Source organism: Falco cherrug, chromosome 6 (assembly GCF_023634085.1).
Source record: "Falco cherrug isolate bFalChe1 chromosome 6, bFalChe1.pri, whole genome shotgun sequence".
In the NCBI taxonomy this organism is placed as follows: domain Eukaryota; kingdom Metazoa; phylum Chordata; class Aves; order Falconiformes; family Falconidae; genus Falco; species Falco cherrug.
The window spans coordinates 90,058,341-90,075,485 of NC_073702.1; the positions used below are offsets into that span (position 1 = coordinate 90,058,341).

At 41.5% G+C, this 17,145-nt stretch overlaps 1 protein-coding gene across 15 annotated transcripts in view; it reads right to left on the reverse strand.

The window, feature by feature from the left end:
- The window catches only part of EHBP1 (EH domain binding protein 1), a 226,290-nt gene that overhangs the window by 138,804 nt on the left and 70,341 nt on the right, over positions 1-17,145 (reverse strand). The gene's annotated exons all lie outside the window — the stretch shown is intronic.

Below are 17,145 nucleotides of genomic sequence, written 5' to 3' on the forward strand. Positions count from 1 at the left end.
AGAAAAAGATAAAAGCCTATATTGTATTTCAAGATGAAGGTGTTGCTCACAGTTTAACAATTCAGAAAATCTAAAATGCATCTAAGAATCTAATATCAGCACCAGCAGCAAAGGAACGATTATATGCAATACAGCTCTAGTAACAAAAATAAAACAAAAAAGCACTGCTGTTAACTCTTTTGAAAAATGTTCTCACAATAAGACTACATTTTACTGCAGTTGACAATTTGTGTTGAATAAAGAATACTAATTCAATCAAAACATTCAAGCATCCTTTTTCAAAGTACTTGACATTTCCGCCCAGTAGAATAAGTCAGAATGTAATATGTCATCCCCAAAGAATACCTTGTTTAAAAAACTAGCCTTATCTGTCAGATTATGCACAGCAATATTATACAGAACTATTAGTGCATGTAGATACCTTATGAATGAATTTCAAAAATGCATCAAACACTTGAGAAGGATTTAGGTCCTCTCAGAAGAAATACTTAAGAATATGCAAATACTCTCAACTGAATCAAGTTGAACAGATGCGACTATCACAAACAATACGAGTGCTCTTTCCCTGGCCACGGCTGTCAATCAAAGAGTGAGATTAAGGTCCAAGGTTCTGACAATGTGTAAAATGGAAAGTATGATCAGGGAGTTTCAATTATTACACAGATATGAACAACAGTAATCTGTTATTGTACCATACCTTTAGAATAACTAAACGTTGCAACTCATTATACCCAAGGCAAGATGTACTGCAGCGCCTGTGCAGAGCAATGGGAGAGACACAGCACTTCTTTTGCGCGTTCTCCAGCTAAATATACATAAGCAGTTTGCATCTAAATAGCAACTTGTTCCATAAAACTAAATTTTCAATATTCATACTATGGTACTAAGATGGTAGCCAAGGTGAATAGAAAGAAAGTTTGCTTAAATCTCTTCTAGTTTTTTTTAAAGTATCTTTAGAGAGAACTGGCATATATAATGTGGCTTGCGAATATTTATGCAACTGACATGGTAAAAACTACTTGCTGATGCTAGTGCATGTGCTTTTCTGCCAAAGAGGACAGGAGCAACCAGAAATTAAGAAGTAATTTGGAGCCACAGAAGGAAGGCAAGGGGGCCAGGGGTACAAGTGGGGCCAGGGGTACAAGTTGCACCAGGAAGTTTCATGTCGGGAGAAGACAGACATTTTTTACAGCAAGAACAGTCAATCACTGGAACAACCTCTCCAGGAACGTGCTAGAGTCCCCTTGTTTTCAAGGTGTGACTGGACAGGGTGCCAGATAACCATCTAGGCTCCCCCTCCTGTGACAGGTTGGACCAGATGATCTTTCCAGGTCCCTTTCCAACAGAGCTGTTCTACAGCTGTATGACTCCTGAATACACCCTCACCCGCAGTCAGGCCAAAGGAAAACACTGCTGGGATGGGTGGGCTGCAATGACTAGGAAACATCTGACACAATTTGGGACTAGACTCTGCTTTAAATCAGTTGGGATGAGCTTATACTTGCAGACAAAAACCAATTATACCTCAGCCAGTTTTAAAATCTGCATTACAGTATCACAGTCACTCTTACTGAAATCAGAGTTAGCAACATAAGCTGAATGTATGGAAAGACTCTTAATTTGTTCATTATTCCCAAATTATGCCATTAGGATTAAAAAAAACCACCAAAACAAAACAAAAGGTGGGATTTTCTTTTTCCTTTTTAAAGAAGATGCAGATATGTTGTCATGTCCTCACTCCCCTTCATCAGTTAAAGCACCCCAGAAAAGATCACGTATATCTACACCCGGCACGAAACAGATCTTAAGACAGAACAAATCCTGAATGTAGGCACTTGCTCGCAGCCTCCCAGATGAACCACTGGTCAGCAATACCATGCCTGGATTCTGATGTACTCAGTTTGACTATGAAAATCACTTCCCAGCAGCTGTAACCATCCCCCACTCACCAAAGACCTGGATTATTTCCTTGTGTAGCTCCCCGTGCCTCCTCAGTGCTGGCCCACCTGCTGCGTACACCCTGCGCCACGGGAGCCACACACGGACTGCCCAGGAGGTCCCTGGGGAAGCGTCCCAGGGAGCACAAACAGGCTCCAGTGACTCTGAAAAACAGAACGTGTACCTGGGGGCAGAGCTACTTTCTCTTGTTACAAACACAGCATCTTGTCTGATAACGCAGATGCATGTCTTGTCTTTATCATGGTGATTTTACTAAAAAAAGTCAAAGCAAACAAAATAAGCCAACCCAAAGACCAGTTCAGTGGAGAATCTGAAGCGAAGAGGAAGAACGGAGCATTAAACTTGCCAGCAGCCAAACGCTGGACAAGGACATCAGGCCAGCAGAATTTTGGAATGATGTGGAAGTACATTTTCACTTAATATCTATTTGTTGTATAAATTATCATCTTGCCATTTGCAGCTTCAGATTATCTGGGTCAGAGAGCACATAAGAGACCTGAATCAGGAAAAGGCAAAGTTCTCCCAGTGAAGGCGATCATCACCAGTTCCTTTTGAAATCTGCAGGGGTCAGCTGCTACAGAGGAGGGGGGAGACAAGGGTGCAGACACTGTGTGCCAGTACCCAGGGGAGAAGCCAGCCACGGGCAAGAAGATTCTCCTAGCACTAAAGATCCTGAGACGCTGTGAAGAATAAATCATACTTAGCAATCAAGTTCTGTCTTCCTGAGAAAGGAATTAATTTCATAATCTTTTTGTGGGTCAAAGACATAAGTTATCTTTTCAGGTTCCAATTGCCTATAAAAATCCAAATGTGTGAATTTATCATCTTTAAAAAAAAACCACCACCAACCCCCAAACCCAAGCAAAAACAGATAGTCCCTATCTTCCAAGTTTTATTTTCCTTAACATGTGAGCTTAGGTACACCCTCCTACTCTCTCAGAAAAATAAGGGTGTTAGAAGTGTTGCAGCATTTTTTCCTTTTAAGCTCTACAGGCTTGGCCTTACATGGTTTTAGCTACAAGTAGAGGGGGAGAAACTTCTTTTTTGCCCCTGAAAAGGATACTCTCAAGGTGCTTAGGTACATGGCTGATTTCACAATGGATTATGTTTTCTACTCTGACACATAATCAACTTTTTAAAAATTGTCTTTAAATGTCAGAACATGCTGATAACCACTTCTCACAAAGGCTGTAACATTTTCTTCAAAAAAACCTACATGCTTCGTATGATACAATCTGAGTTACCCCAGAAACACAGAGAAATTTTCTTGCAGAAGAATAAATAATTTTCAAATCAGCAGAGACAAAATAATCCAAGAGAAATACCTATGAATGGGGTATATGGGAACGGCTCAGCAGTGGGCTGGAAGTTCTATCAAACAGAAGCACACTTTGGTAAGACACTAAAGAATTAACATCCATTGAACAGTAAAAGTCTGATCTGGTGTTAATCGTGTCTCGTGTGAGCACAGGGAGTTTTGTGGAAAGTAAAGCGGGAATCCCAATGCCAATATTTTAATTGCTCAGTTTTCTGATTTTGGCTATATAATCAAAGTTTAAAATATGTAAGGCTCAGTTATGCCTCCAGGTATTTCACTTACAAGTGACTGCCAGAGCTGCCACATCACATTTTGTGAAAGGGTGCACCGAAAAGTCAATTTTGAAGCTACAAAAGGAAAACGATTCATGTGATAACAGGTGACAAAATACTCTACAACACTTAACTATCAAGATGGAGTTCATTCTGTAAGAAAAGTAATTTGGAAACTCTTTACTTTTTAAGAAAGGCAATGCATTATGCAAATAAAACCAACTATGATACTTGACTATCACAGAAAGATAGACGATAACCTACAATACTGGTAAAATACAAATACCTCTAGGTTATCTGCCACCTCAAACATACTACTGTGTTTGAGAATGGGCACTGTTTGGATCGTAAGAATAACACGTGGAATACCGGTTAACAATTTAACTTTGCTGTTTCATGTTTGCTAGTGTATGCAAGAGAAGCAGCATACCAGAAAAAAAGGAATTCTTTGAAAAATCACCAATGAATGATTAAAAAATAACTACTTGGTATGTTAGCAGGCACTACTGAAGCCTTTCTTCTTACATATGAGAATAATGGCTGTGCTGGGTCGACCAAAGGCTTCAAGAAACCTGTGTATTATTTATGAAGTATATTGTTGACAAAGTGATTATTATAATTTACTTAAAGAAGAGCAAAAACCACACATAAACATACTGCAATACTTCTCCAGAATGCTCTCCTGTGTCAGGGAATTTAAGCTTTTGTATTACACGCTGTTATGCCTTTCTCTCACAAGCAGCTCCATCCCCCTTGCAAGCCTCCTCCAGCTACTCCCCTTAGTCCCTGAAATGCCTCCAGCACACACCATATTTTGGTGAACTAAACCTATGTGCAGTACACCAGGCTGTTCCAGCTGTTCACAGCTGGGGGAGCAGCGGGATGTGGCGTGTGGCTGGCCCTGCACTACGCTGGCTGCGTGGCTGATACTTGTGTACCCTGGTACTTCAGAAAAGCTAGCATAATAGTAAAAATCCGGAGGAAGAAGAAGAGCTCAAAGCTAGCAACACAAAAATTAATATAGAAAATAGAAAGACCTCCTAATACTTTGTAGTACTTTGATTTCTGAATTCAAATAAATACACAGAGCAAGCAATATTATGTAAATAAATAAAGTGGCATTCCTTTCTAGTACAGAAGAATATTAGTAATAATGAATTCAGGCAGTTCCCAATTTCTAAGTACACTGTCTGCATTTGTACAGACCGTAATAACATCTCGGATACCAGCAGAGGTGCACCCACTGGTGCCATCACTAATGTGGCTGTTTCTTACCAACTTCGGGCCTTTAACACGGCATCGGTACACATGGTTTAGAAGCTAGCAGGGATCCGTGAATGCAACATGCAAAACAACTAGTACCTACTCTAAAGAGAGACAAAATCAAGTCAGTCAGAAGCCACATAGCTGCAAGCAGTGCAGGGCCAGGCTGGGATGAGTGTGGGGGCACCTTGCAGAAGACCTACAGTACATACAGAAACACACATTGCAAACAGCTATTTAAATAGCTACAGATGGGCTTTCAAGGAGCAGTCCTCAACACATCCCCTCTACAGCATTTTAAGTTACTTCCACAAGCCCCCAAACTCCCATCACATTACAGACTTTGGGGGTAGAGAAGGGAAAATGAACGCTGGCCAAACCACAGTCCATTCAGATGAAGCTGCAGTTACTGTCACAGTTATACGACCGGACCCACTTATCACACAGATTTCTGTCTTCTCAATGACGCAACCATGCATCACCATTCCCTTCCACCACATTCATGACTCAGCAGTGTCAGACATCCCAGAAGTTACTATATAGTAAGTGCCACCCTTACATAAAGATCTGCCTAGCGGAAAGGATCCGCATAGCCTGATCTCACTCTACAAAAAGGTTAGTATGAAGCAATGCCATAAATCACAAGCGTTTTCTAGGAATCATCCCCATCTTTCCCCACCAAAGCAGACCTTTCACAACAAAGAGGACTAAAATGCTCTGACAAATGCATGAAACCAGACAGTCTGTACCATAGATGTAAAGCACACAGCCTACTTTGACTTGGAAGATGATCACAGGTGACACGACAGTCACGTCACACTATTAAACAGTACTCAACTCTCTTCTGAATGAAGTCAAAAGATTAACACCTCCCTATGAAAGGTCTGGACTCAGATTCTTATTTTAAAGGAAACCCAAATAATGTAATAATGCAAATTTCATGCTGCCTTCTTTCCTTAAAAGTGTATTTTTAATGACCTTCTGTCCTGTAATTACCAACTGCCTGCTAAGTCTTCTTCAAGGTTAATATAGTAAGTGCAAATAAGTAAGAAACAGCTTTGTATTTTCTGTTGAACTGGCTTCACACATCTAGAATTACACAGGATCACAATATCGGCCAGGTTTTGTTCACGGGGTTTATTCCTCTGGGTTATCTGGGCTGGGGAGAGAGTCCCTCCACGGAAAACAGCAGAATGTATTTTACCTCTGTGCACCTGAACTCAGCTTGCCCACGCAGACCTTCAACCCCTGCTGCACCGCAGGCTCTAATCCCGAGACACCACTGCCCTCCTTGCAACACACACCCATGGAGAGAACACAGTCAAAGATTTCCATTCAGCACAAACCAGATCAAAAAGTGTAGTTCTTAATTATTTAGATACCAAATTGTCCCTCTTTAACAGAAATACATTAAGTAATGCATAAGCACTGTACAGACATTATTCAGAAAAAGACCTAACGAGGGAAGACAACAGGTTTCCTAATTGGATATTGTTATCCTGTCAAAGGAAACAATGAGTTTTGACTTTCTCCCAGACAAGGAGGACATACAGCATAATATTTTTAGAGGCTATCTTTTCAAGTTTTATAAAAGTGAATGCTAAAAAGCCTGCAGAGAAACACAGATTTTAAAGAGGAGCAGTCTGCTGCACATTTAGGCACAAAATAATTAGACAAAGCGATTTTTCTAGCTGTAAAAACCCATTGAGTGGAACAAGTTTTGAGGATTTCGTTTTCCTTTCCCTTACGAAATAAACGGAGAACGTTTTGAAGGAAAGCTGTCCTCTGGCACAAACCCCACCGACCCTCCGCAGCCCCCACACACGGCAGGAGAGGGAACGGGAGGTTCTCCCTCTCCCGCCGCTGGATGCCAGCCCCGCCGGCTGCGTTGCAAGCGCCATCTTGCTTAGATGAAAAGATCACTGCTTCACTGGCAGAGCAAAATGGATCACTACAGAATTTAATTTGTGAGAGTATACAGCAATTAAATGCTAAAATAGACAAGCTACAGGGAGCTCTCTCAACTGGAGAGAGTAAATTAGAAACTATGTCAGTTAAAATAATTTAGACAGTCGGATGGGAGATTTGGAGGACCGAATGCAGGCAGCACGATCTGTGCTGAAAACTTGTTTAAAAGCAAATAATGCTTCAAGGTATCCAGAACATCATTAAGAATTACGATGCATTTGAACGGAGAATTTAATGTTTAAAAAATTCTGCACATACCAGAAAAGTCTGAGTCCTAGACATGAGGACTGGGAAGGAAATAAATAAAATAAAAAAGTTGAAACAGCTACACTTGATACCTGTTTGTGATGCTCACAACGTGATCCTTGTCCTTGTCAGAATCGGAGCCCTTGAGTCAAATCATCATATTATCATACTCATCTTAGGTTTAGGCTAAAAGGCTACCTCAAAAACACCAACATGATTTTTTTTATAGTACATCCAGATTAATGCATCATCCTACCGGCAGCACAGCACACCATTTCTTACTTAACACCAGCAGAGGCAGTACTTTCAGTAAGCAAAGAGAAAATACAACACGCTACTACAGCTACCGTCTTATGGTCTGCTTTCAGGACAGCCCCATGAGATTTCACTAGCACCCCGAGAGACTCAGGTATGTAGTGAAAGGTTCTATCTGACCAAAATCATACCTGTGGGTATGCTCAGCACCCTGCTGTGGGCAACAACAAACATTCATCTTCGCAGGCTAATCCTTTGCGTTCACAGACGCTGGAAATCTCCAAAGATTACCATCAGATAGGAAGTTGATACAGTGAAACGATACCTAATAAACTGAGGTAATTCATCTACACTATGCAAACTACCACCATGAAAATCTGGAGGTCCTGTTGTGCTAAAAAAAGTACTATTAAGCTTCTTGGACAACTACTGGGCAGATGGCCAAAAATGCGCACGACCGAAATTTTAAGTCAAGCAATTTATTAATAGACCATGTGTGTACGACAGGTATCCCCTTCTAAAGTGGGCTTGATGCTTACAAAGGGGAACTGAGAAAAGTCTACAGCTGAGCCAGACAATTTTTGTAAGAAGCAGAGAACTACCAAACCCTGAAATACTCAACCTTGCAAAGGACAAGAGCAACTGCGTCACGTGTCCATTTAAGAGTCTTCGTTACTTTCTCCTTTGGACTGCTTAGTAAAACAGGTACAGTTCCTGAACACTCTCCCACACAAAGATGCAATAGGATTGCCAACTGATGCTGAGAAATATTTGCTCTAGCTCTTCTAGCCTTTTTCCTCCTTGCTCTTTGAGATCACTTACTCTAGAGATGCTCTGCAAGTTTCTCTTTTTCCATTAATGACAGGTTTACATTTACTGTTACTGTGCCTTTGATCACCTGCTAAGCTCCAGGTCCTTATGCTCCATGCAAACAGTACTGTAGCTTGGTAAAGTACATGAATTTTTGCTTGTGTTTGCAGAGATGCAGCTTGTGTTGTACCACTCAGGAGCCCTGGAATACTTTACTGTCCTGTATTACTTAGCAGCAACAAAAATCACATCCTTTCCTGCAATGCCCAGATCTCAACGTGATGAGCTGACTAACACCCTAATATTGTCTGGTATCTGCTTCCCCTTCGCAGCCATTTGCTCTCTCCTGTTGGGATCGCTGCATGGTAAGGGCTGTCTGTCCCCTTCCTGGCCCCAAATGCTATAGCCACTTACATGACCATCTACCCCTTGGCCTGTAAGGTACGTGGTGTGGCTATGTGCAAGTCTGTGTGTATTACTACATAAATCACTAGTAAGCAAAAGCCATTGAGATGAAAGCATTTTTAGATAGCAAAGACTATAAGTGTAAGTCCTACCGTAACTCTACAGAATTTTAATTTTTCCAAGGATGAGGGACAAGAGCTCACGGAAGCTCGGCTGAAGCTGGCAGAGAAACTTGTTATTACCAACTGGCTGTTGAAATTCTCAAACCTCTGCTCTCAAAGCAGCAGATTTAAAGAAGTCTGGGCTTGAGCTGCTGCTGATACATGGCAGGTGAGGCTGGCTGTCGGGAATGGCACTGCACGCAGGGCTGGCAGTTTGGTGGAAAATAACAGTCCTTCATTTTCTGCGAGCTGTGTGCTGCTGAGCTGGATCCTTCACAGCGTGCTGTCTGCCTCCGAGAGCGAAGCCTGTGCTCCGCTGCAGCTGGGGCACTTCCAAACAGCGTTGCCCCTGGTTTGGCCTTATTCTTCTTCCTTTTGAAGGGTTCATTGTATAACTGCATAGTATTTCTGCAGAGTTAGCTTCAAAACAAATATGGATAATTTCAAAAGAAATATAGATAATTTACCTAATGTTAGAAAGGGAGAAACAGCAGATGATAAAGTTGGTTCCTACATTTTTAGCTGAAACTGGAGTAAGAAAGACCTACTATGTGAGGCCTCCTACTTCCAGGGACAGGACAGGCGAGTTGACTTGATACCCACGACTTTATTTACTGCTCAGCAACTCGTAAGTCCACATTTTTCCATGTATTGACTGAAAGGACTCGCAGGTTGTTTTCTGGGTTTTGTTTTTAAATAATAGGCAATACCCATTGTAAGATCTCCAAGTAAGCTCGCCTGGCACATGAGCTCTGTGCTGCCTGGCAGTCTGTGCTGTGATCCACTGTCCTGCTCACCTGCTCTGTGCAGAGGCACCCCACGAACTGCTACTGAACCTTCAAAGAGTTACACAAGAGATGCCCAGTTAGTGTCCTCTGGCAGAAGACCATCTTTAGTGTACAAGTAAGTATTTTTGAAAAAGAGGGTAAGCTAGTTACCAAACCAGTTACCTATTTATTGTTGGTTTCAGATGTGAAGAGCCCTTTGGATGACTTTTCAGTTTCCATTCTAGGCTCTAGATTCCTTACTCCCTCTTGGTGTCACTTCAAGACAAAGACCCAAAATCTTTGACATTAAAGGGGTGGGTTTGAAATAATACCTCCAGCTCAGCAGTGCATTTTTAACATGAGCTCCGTATGACATTACAAACAGCTGTTGAAAGGTCTGTAGCTCCGTACCTCAGGCTGTGCCAACCTGGCAAGCCTCGTCCTGAGGAGACAAACGCCGTGCAGGAAGACACACACAGCACAGACCCCAGAATTAACTCCGCATTATTTAAACAGACTCGCAAACGTAAACACATTATTCAGCTCCTCTGTAATCCCCAACAAGGGAGCAAGTTTGAGGTAACACTCATTAAAGAAGAAACAAGGTCAAAAGATTAACTGCTCCAGCAACCACACATACTTTCAACCACCCTTCCAGAAAATACTGTATTTTAAGACAGCATATAACATTGTCTAGAGTTCATTATCTAGCATAAATAAAACTTGTATAAATGGGGTTTGTGAGATATCAGTGTGTCATCAACCAGTTGTTATTACCTAAGGATAACCTCCATAGAGTGAATGCAAAATATTAAATGACATAAAATTTGCCAGGCTTATGACACAGAAAAGCTTTTAACGATGTCAAGCAAAGATACGACTCTTACGTTGTATTTTTTCTGTATGGAAAGTCGGACCTTAACTTGAAAAGCACAGAGTGAATGGATGTATGGTCTGTAGTGCCTGACGGCTGTGTGCTGACCAGCCATGCTCACACAGTGACCACTCTCCTCGTCAGAACCAGAGCCCTCAGGTCAAATTATTTATCATATTAGTTATAGCTTAAGTTTAGGCTAAAAGGCCACTTCAAAAAAAATCCTGCATGATGTTATTTGAAGTTAACATTTTGGTTATTATTGGAGCAGCAATGTATCTCCATTATTGAATTAATGACTGTGCTTTTTTTATTCTCTTCCCTCTTGCTCACAACTTCACTTTAGGCACATGCCAAAACCACGGAAATACGTGATGCCAAGAGGATATAACACAGCTGGAGAAGTCCCCCAAAGCACAGAGAAATTACTGGCCTTGCTGGTGCTCTTCCATCTCCCCCTCCTTCCTTCCCACTGTACTTCCCAGCTACCAGCCTAGAGGACATGCTGTAAGACCACCGTAACTCTTACAGCTTGGAAGAGCTGGCTCTTCAAGAAAGTGTCTTCATACAAACATACAGATCTTCGCCTGTGCCACATTACTACTATTTCTTTCATCCAAACCTGCAGCTCATTATCAGGGACAAAACCTCAGTGAGACAACTTTAATATGCAAATCTACTCCAGGCTGTTATTTAAGAGCAGCGTGGTTTGCAAGGGATGGCTCCTGTGTGCAGCACTCCCCCCTACAGAGCAAAGGGAGGAAAAAAATACTGGATCTATGGATCTAGCTGATGCTGTACCACTGACGGGCATTTGAATCTGATGCATGCGGGAAGAAGCAGGGGGCAAATGGTAGGTACATAGCTTGGGTAAAAGGGAGGTAGCTGAAAATTAAGATCTGTGTGAAGCTAGAATAGGGGCATGCTCACGCATGTACAACATCCCAGCTGTCACACCCTAGGCACACACAGAAATGGGAATAGTCTATGGTGCAGGTGCAGTTACATATTTTTATAAACAACATAATTACATCTTAACAGCAAGGATAAACACGTGGCATTCCAGAATGCAGCTCTGCAATAAACATAAACTTCAACTTTTTAAAAGCCCATCCATACCTCCAAATTTGTTCCAAGCAGGGAAACGGCTAAATGGGTTTCTACTAACTTTGCACTTAAAGTAAAATTCACCTCAAGGCTGACAAGCATAAAAAATTTCAGTCGAACGGGTGATATTTTTTTTTTAAAGCTGCAATAGCCTGAAAACAGGGGCTTGTAATGAAGCTGCCCCATCAACCAGAACCACACTGTCACTAGAGCAACACAATCATATTGCCTGTGCAAAGAAGCAATGCATTTAACATTTTCTTCACTGTGTACTATCTATTAGCTGAGTTTGTCACCAAGATATGTGGCAGCTCCCTGCAATACTTACGAATGTATGGCAAGGCATACAAGAATCCATCCATGTCTGCTTCAGCACAGGTTTGTCGTCTTACATTTTGACAAAAAACTTAAAAACCCCTCCTGTCTCTTATCTTGGGTTTCTATTAAATGCTGTTACTATCAAGAAATAGAAGTCGTCCCAGGCAAACATCTCAGATCTCCCCATAGCTATTCACTATTACTAATGCACATTACATGTTCAATTCTTCCTTGCTGCTTCTATGAAAAAAGCTCTTGTCAAAAACAGATTTCATTTTTTCTGTGTATGCACAAATTAGTTATGGATGATTAACAAAGCATTCATTCTTTTATTTGCTTTGGCTGAGACTTGATCTGTGTTACATTCATGTGAGGGAAGCACTTCATTTTATGTTGATTAAATATGAAACACTGTACTGTTGATAAAAAGAGTTGTGTTCAGGGCTGCGTATTATACTGACAATAGATGCATGATCTTGGGCTAACATTTTCTTAAACAAGTTTTTCCAGATTTTTAATTGCAAAAAAACTTGATACACCTTTTTTTTTTTTTCCATCCCTTTCTTCTCACCAAGTACTGGGCAGTAAGAGCATTATGTCTCAAAGCAATGTGCTGTTGTCTTAACAAACAGCAATCAGGGCTGCATATTTAACATAATAAAAAGGAATTTTCAAATTCTGCCCCACAATTTGGTTTCTGTAAGCATAACTTGCATTATAAAACTTATCCAAAAAAAGACTGCAAAACTAAGTAGGACAGGCAGCAAATCATAATTACAGCATTCTTCTCCTATTGCGTGAAAAATATAATGAAAATGAAGATGTATTGGACAAGTCTTATGGAAACTTACAGTCAGTCATAACAGTTTTGGCCATGATCTGGTGCTACTGACTCCAGCTATCACAGGATAACCCGTGTGTAAATGCTCACCTATAAGGCCCATAAATCCTCCATGTCCATTAAACACAGTGATATAGCAACACCAAAAAGGATGCACTTCAGGAAGATATTTAAGTGCAAGCCTAACTTCAAGCATACGATCTACTTGTAATTAAATCAAGTTAAAGAAAGCCATACGATTAAGCACCTTGTTAAATCCAGGAACAAATTATCAGCCCTTATAAAACATGAGATTCTATCTCAGGGTTTACAGCACATGAAAACAAACGTCCACGCACACACACACACACACACACACATGCAGAGTATTATGCATACTTTTGCAAGAGGGGATTTATTTTTAGTGTAGCTACACAGCGGTAAGTGCAGCTCTTACTCGAGCGAGGAGGAGGTCTGGCCATCACAACTTCTAAGCCACAAATCTGATCCAGGCAACGCAGTTTCATTCTTTCCTAAACTTCCAAAGATCAATGGTATTGTACCTTAACAAAACCTCCACTAACATCTCTGCATCACAAAAATAAGTCTAGTCCATGTATTTCTTAAACATCACCAAAACCAAACCATGAACTCAGGGTTTCCATTTTACTACCAAGGAGAGAGAGTCCTACCATAACATGAAGCTGAAAACTGCCCAAACCAAGGGAAACTATGCAAGCTGGCTTTAGAAAGGATGGCTACCGCTCTGCACAGCAGGTGCCCCTGAACTACCGCAGCGCTGGATGGGAGGACAGCAGGAGAGGAGAAGACGGGAAGCTTGTTTCGATCCAAGCAGGCTACCACAGGGTCTCCGAGTAGCAGGTCTCTGCTCCCCATGAAGGAGCACGGTTGTTAGCTGACAGCCATCTGAAGTGCCCAAGACCTGTCTGGAGGAAGGTCGCTCTAGAGCCGATATGCTGCAGGTAGGACAAGGAAGGGCCCCCGAAGGCAACCAGGCCCACCTGAAGCAGCCGTGCTGTGGCACGAGGGGTGAGTCCTGCAGGGCACGAGAAGCACAAGGGCACCTAGAAACACCCATTTCTCCTCCCCACCCTCGTCCAGGGCAGAGGTGCAAGATAACAACAACCACCTGGTGCTGGAGCCGATCAGATAACCTCTGACTCCTGACCCACCTCCTACCTGCATCCCACTTTTCCAGCCACACGCTCCTGCCTTGCACCAGCCTGGGTGCTTTGCCGGCTCTTCTTTCACCACCAGTCCCTCTCACTAAACCAGCAGAAAACTCATCCAGAAAAAAAGCCCACAATGTTGTCGGTTGGGTCAGGGAGACGAATGAGCTCTCCAAGGGCCAGGCGGGCACCAGCATCATGCACTGAAGGGGCTGCAGTGCAAAGCGGGGAGTGAAGAGGACGGAGCAAGGAGCCACCTGTTGTGGCAGAGCCCAACTGAGAATGGCTCGGCCATCCCACGTGCCTGCGTTTTCAGGCAGTATTTTATGGAGATTTTACTCTTCCTGTTCCAGCCAGCGTGAATTCAGCTCCCTGTCCTTGCAGATAGGGGATGGTTGAAGTGAAACAAAAACTTTTATTTTAAGGATCCCCCAACAGATTTTTTCTTTGCTGCAGGTCACATAAGAACACACAAAAGGACAAAGTGATAAATGCTCACACGCACCTTCTTGTCTTTATTTCCATGCTCTGGAATGAGGCCAGAGACTTCTAAGTAGTGTGCTCTGTTTTCTTCCACTCCCTCTCGGAAGTTATGGGCTCTTTCCCCTCTGCAGCCGCTTTCCCCCTCCCCCCCCCCCTATCCCGGCCCAAGCTTCAACCACTACAAAACAATGTTCCCCTGTTCCTCGCCAGGGCCCGTTCTCCACACACCTACCCCAGGCGCCCCGAGTGCCCCTAAGTCATTAAGGCTATATGTTTACAGATCCAGGATGAAAACCTGTTCTCTCTCCTCTGATTCTAGGAAAATTCCACTCTCTCCCCATTTTGCATGTGAACTCAGCTGCACTCATTTTCTTTGGGTTGAGTCACTCCACGGTCCTAAGGGGCTACCACTCCTGAGGTTATTAGTGCGCTATTAGCCCTGCCCAGATATACGTGAGACAGCGGTACAGCTGGACTCCAACGATACAGAAATCTTTCATGGCACAGAGTCTCCCTAATCTAAGTCTGAAACCTGAAATTGGGCATTGGCTAGTCAAACGGCAAGTATGTCATGTATTATGTGGTTTACTTTCATTACCTGCATATATTATTATTCGGCTTGCACAAATTATAATTCACAAAAGTAAGTGTTACAAAGTACCAGCTTCAAATAATCAGTTTCCATATATTCTTTTAAAATACGTTATTCTCCACAATCCAGCCACATCAGGAACGTTACTGGAGTGTTACAGGCACAAGTACTGTCAACATTTCTAAAGCTCCCCTAGAGACAAGTTCACATATGTACAAAAAGCAAAGACGGTGCTAATGGTTTATTTATTAACATATCGTGTTGCCATCTAAAACAAATACAAGAATACGTTAAGAAACAGAGTCTCTCTAATGAAAATATTTTCTTCTCTACCTCTTGGCTGTGAAGTTAACCTAACTTACAGAATTGAAAAAAAATTCAATGTTAATTAACTTAATATTTGATCCATCCATACTTAAAGATATTCCACTATAAAAGCAAAAGGGAAAAAAAAACCCAAACAAAACACCACCAAAACAGAAACCCCAAATGTAAGCAGACTTAACCTCATAATTATTGTTACGCAAAAAACACTTAACGAGACATCTGCATTAATCAATTATCGGAAAGTAGTGCTTCAGTCCCAGGTAGTTAGCAATAGCACTCATTTAATAATATGCGGCGCCTGATGTTTTGGCAAAGCTAAAGCAGGAAAAATGAAACTAAAAGGCACATTGTACATGTGACCTACAGGACTTGGATTATTACCTCTAAGCTTATTAAGAGTAAAAGCTGTCAGTCGGACCACCCCACAACGAGGGAGGAAAAACTAAGATTACTCAGCAGTAAAAGGCATAAAAAGGAGACGTGTATTCTCAGAACTGACGAAGGCAGCGAGAGTGAACCACAGACCTGCTTCAGCTATCCAGAGCGGTAATTGGCTCACAAGAGCGACTACCACGTTAAGGCATTATCATTATCTAGCTCACATAACTGGAAATTCACGCTCTGTTCTTTAAATTGGCTTAACCAGCAGCATCTGCAGCACTTTAATTAATTACAGCAATTGGCGTACCTTAAAAGTAGATGCACAGATCTGAAATGATAATGCCCTGTGAGTAATAATTGTAAACCAGCATTAATCCAGATCTATCCTAAACAAAATCAAGGGTACACTCTTGTGCTTCAACTACACAGAAAACAAGCTTCAATGTAGTAATTATTATTGTCTCTCCAGGTTCAACAGCAAATACTACAATTCTCCATGACGCCTTACACGCAGTCAGCTTGGGAATGCAGGAGCTCAGAATGTGCACAACAAAAATCTGTTCGGGTTTGAAGTCAAGTCAAAATTCAATCAGGCACTTCAACTTGGGTTTACTTTGAAAGATAAACTCCAAGTTAAAATAATAACAGAGACTGATTACCACTATTTATTTTTAGCGCACTCCTTATAAAGAAATATAGAAGCCAGATAATCACAGTAAGCTCAGAACAAAGTTTTCTTGACAGCCATTAGCTTCGCTTCAATAAAAAATCCACAGGCACTGTACACAAACATGTATTTTTTCTTCTGATATTTGCAGCTCTAAAATACAGTAGAGCTACTTTATAAAATTTTGGAGACAAGATGTTAAAAAAATCATTTGTTCCTTTTATATACAGCAATTCAAAACCTTTACTTAGAAGAAAATATTTTCTAAAGCTTGACAGTTAAATCCACGTACACATCCCGGACACATTTAAAAGCTGTTCTGTAACAGACGACTTCATACCATTTCCAGCCAGAATGCAGAACAACACTATCAAGATTTGTTGTGACTTGCTTCTGTACAATTTCTGGTTTAAAGACAGATTTTACGTTTAATTACCACCATGCTCCAAAACAGGACACAAGAATCTTAATCAAGTGTCTCATATGTAATGGAAGTTTAATCAAACACTTGAATACCTCAGTGTTACTGAGTTGATCAAATCTGATGCTTAAATTCATATGTAATTCAGGGCTCAAAGTACCTGACCTGGTATAAAGGCTACTACCAAAACAAATTTGAACTCCCCATTTACCAAACACAAGTTTTCTCTTTCATAGCAGCGTGAGAGAATGAAACATAACTTTCTTGATTCTAGTAAACTTGCAGTAGTTTTGAATATATTTTTAACCAAAAAAACCCCACAACCATTGACTCAACTAAGGGAAGGCTGGTTTTAAGTTGCAAAAACTTTGACCATCCAATACAAATAGATGCTACAGCTCAAAATATGCCTTTGTGTAATTTTGTCCAACACCCATTTTCTGAAAGCATGCCTGTTTTCAGTGTAACATAGAGAGCAAACAAGGAGGCAGAACATCAGCAAGAAAGCAAAAGCAAGCCCAAGCAGCTAATATACGAAGGC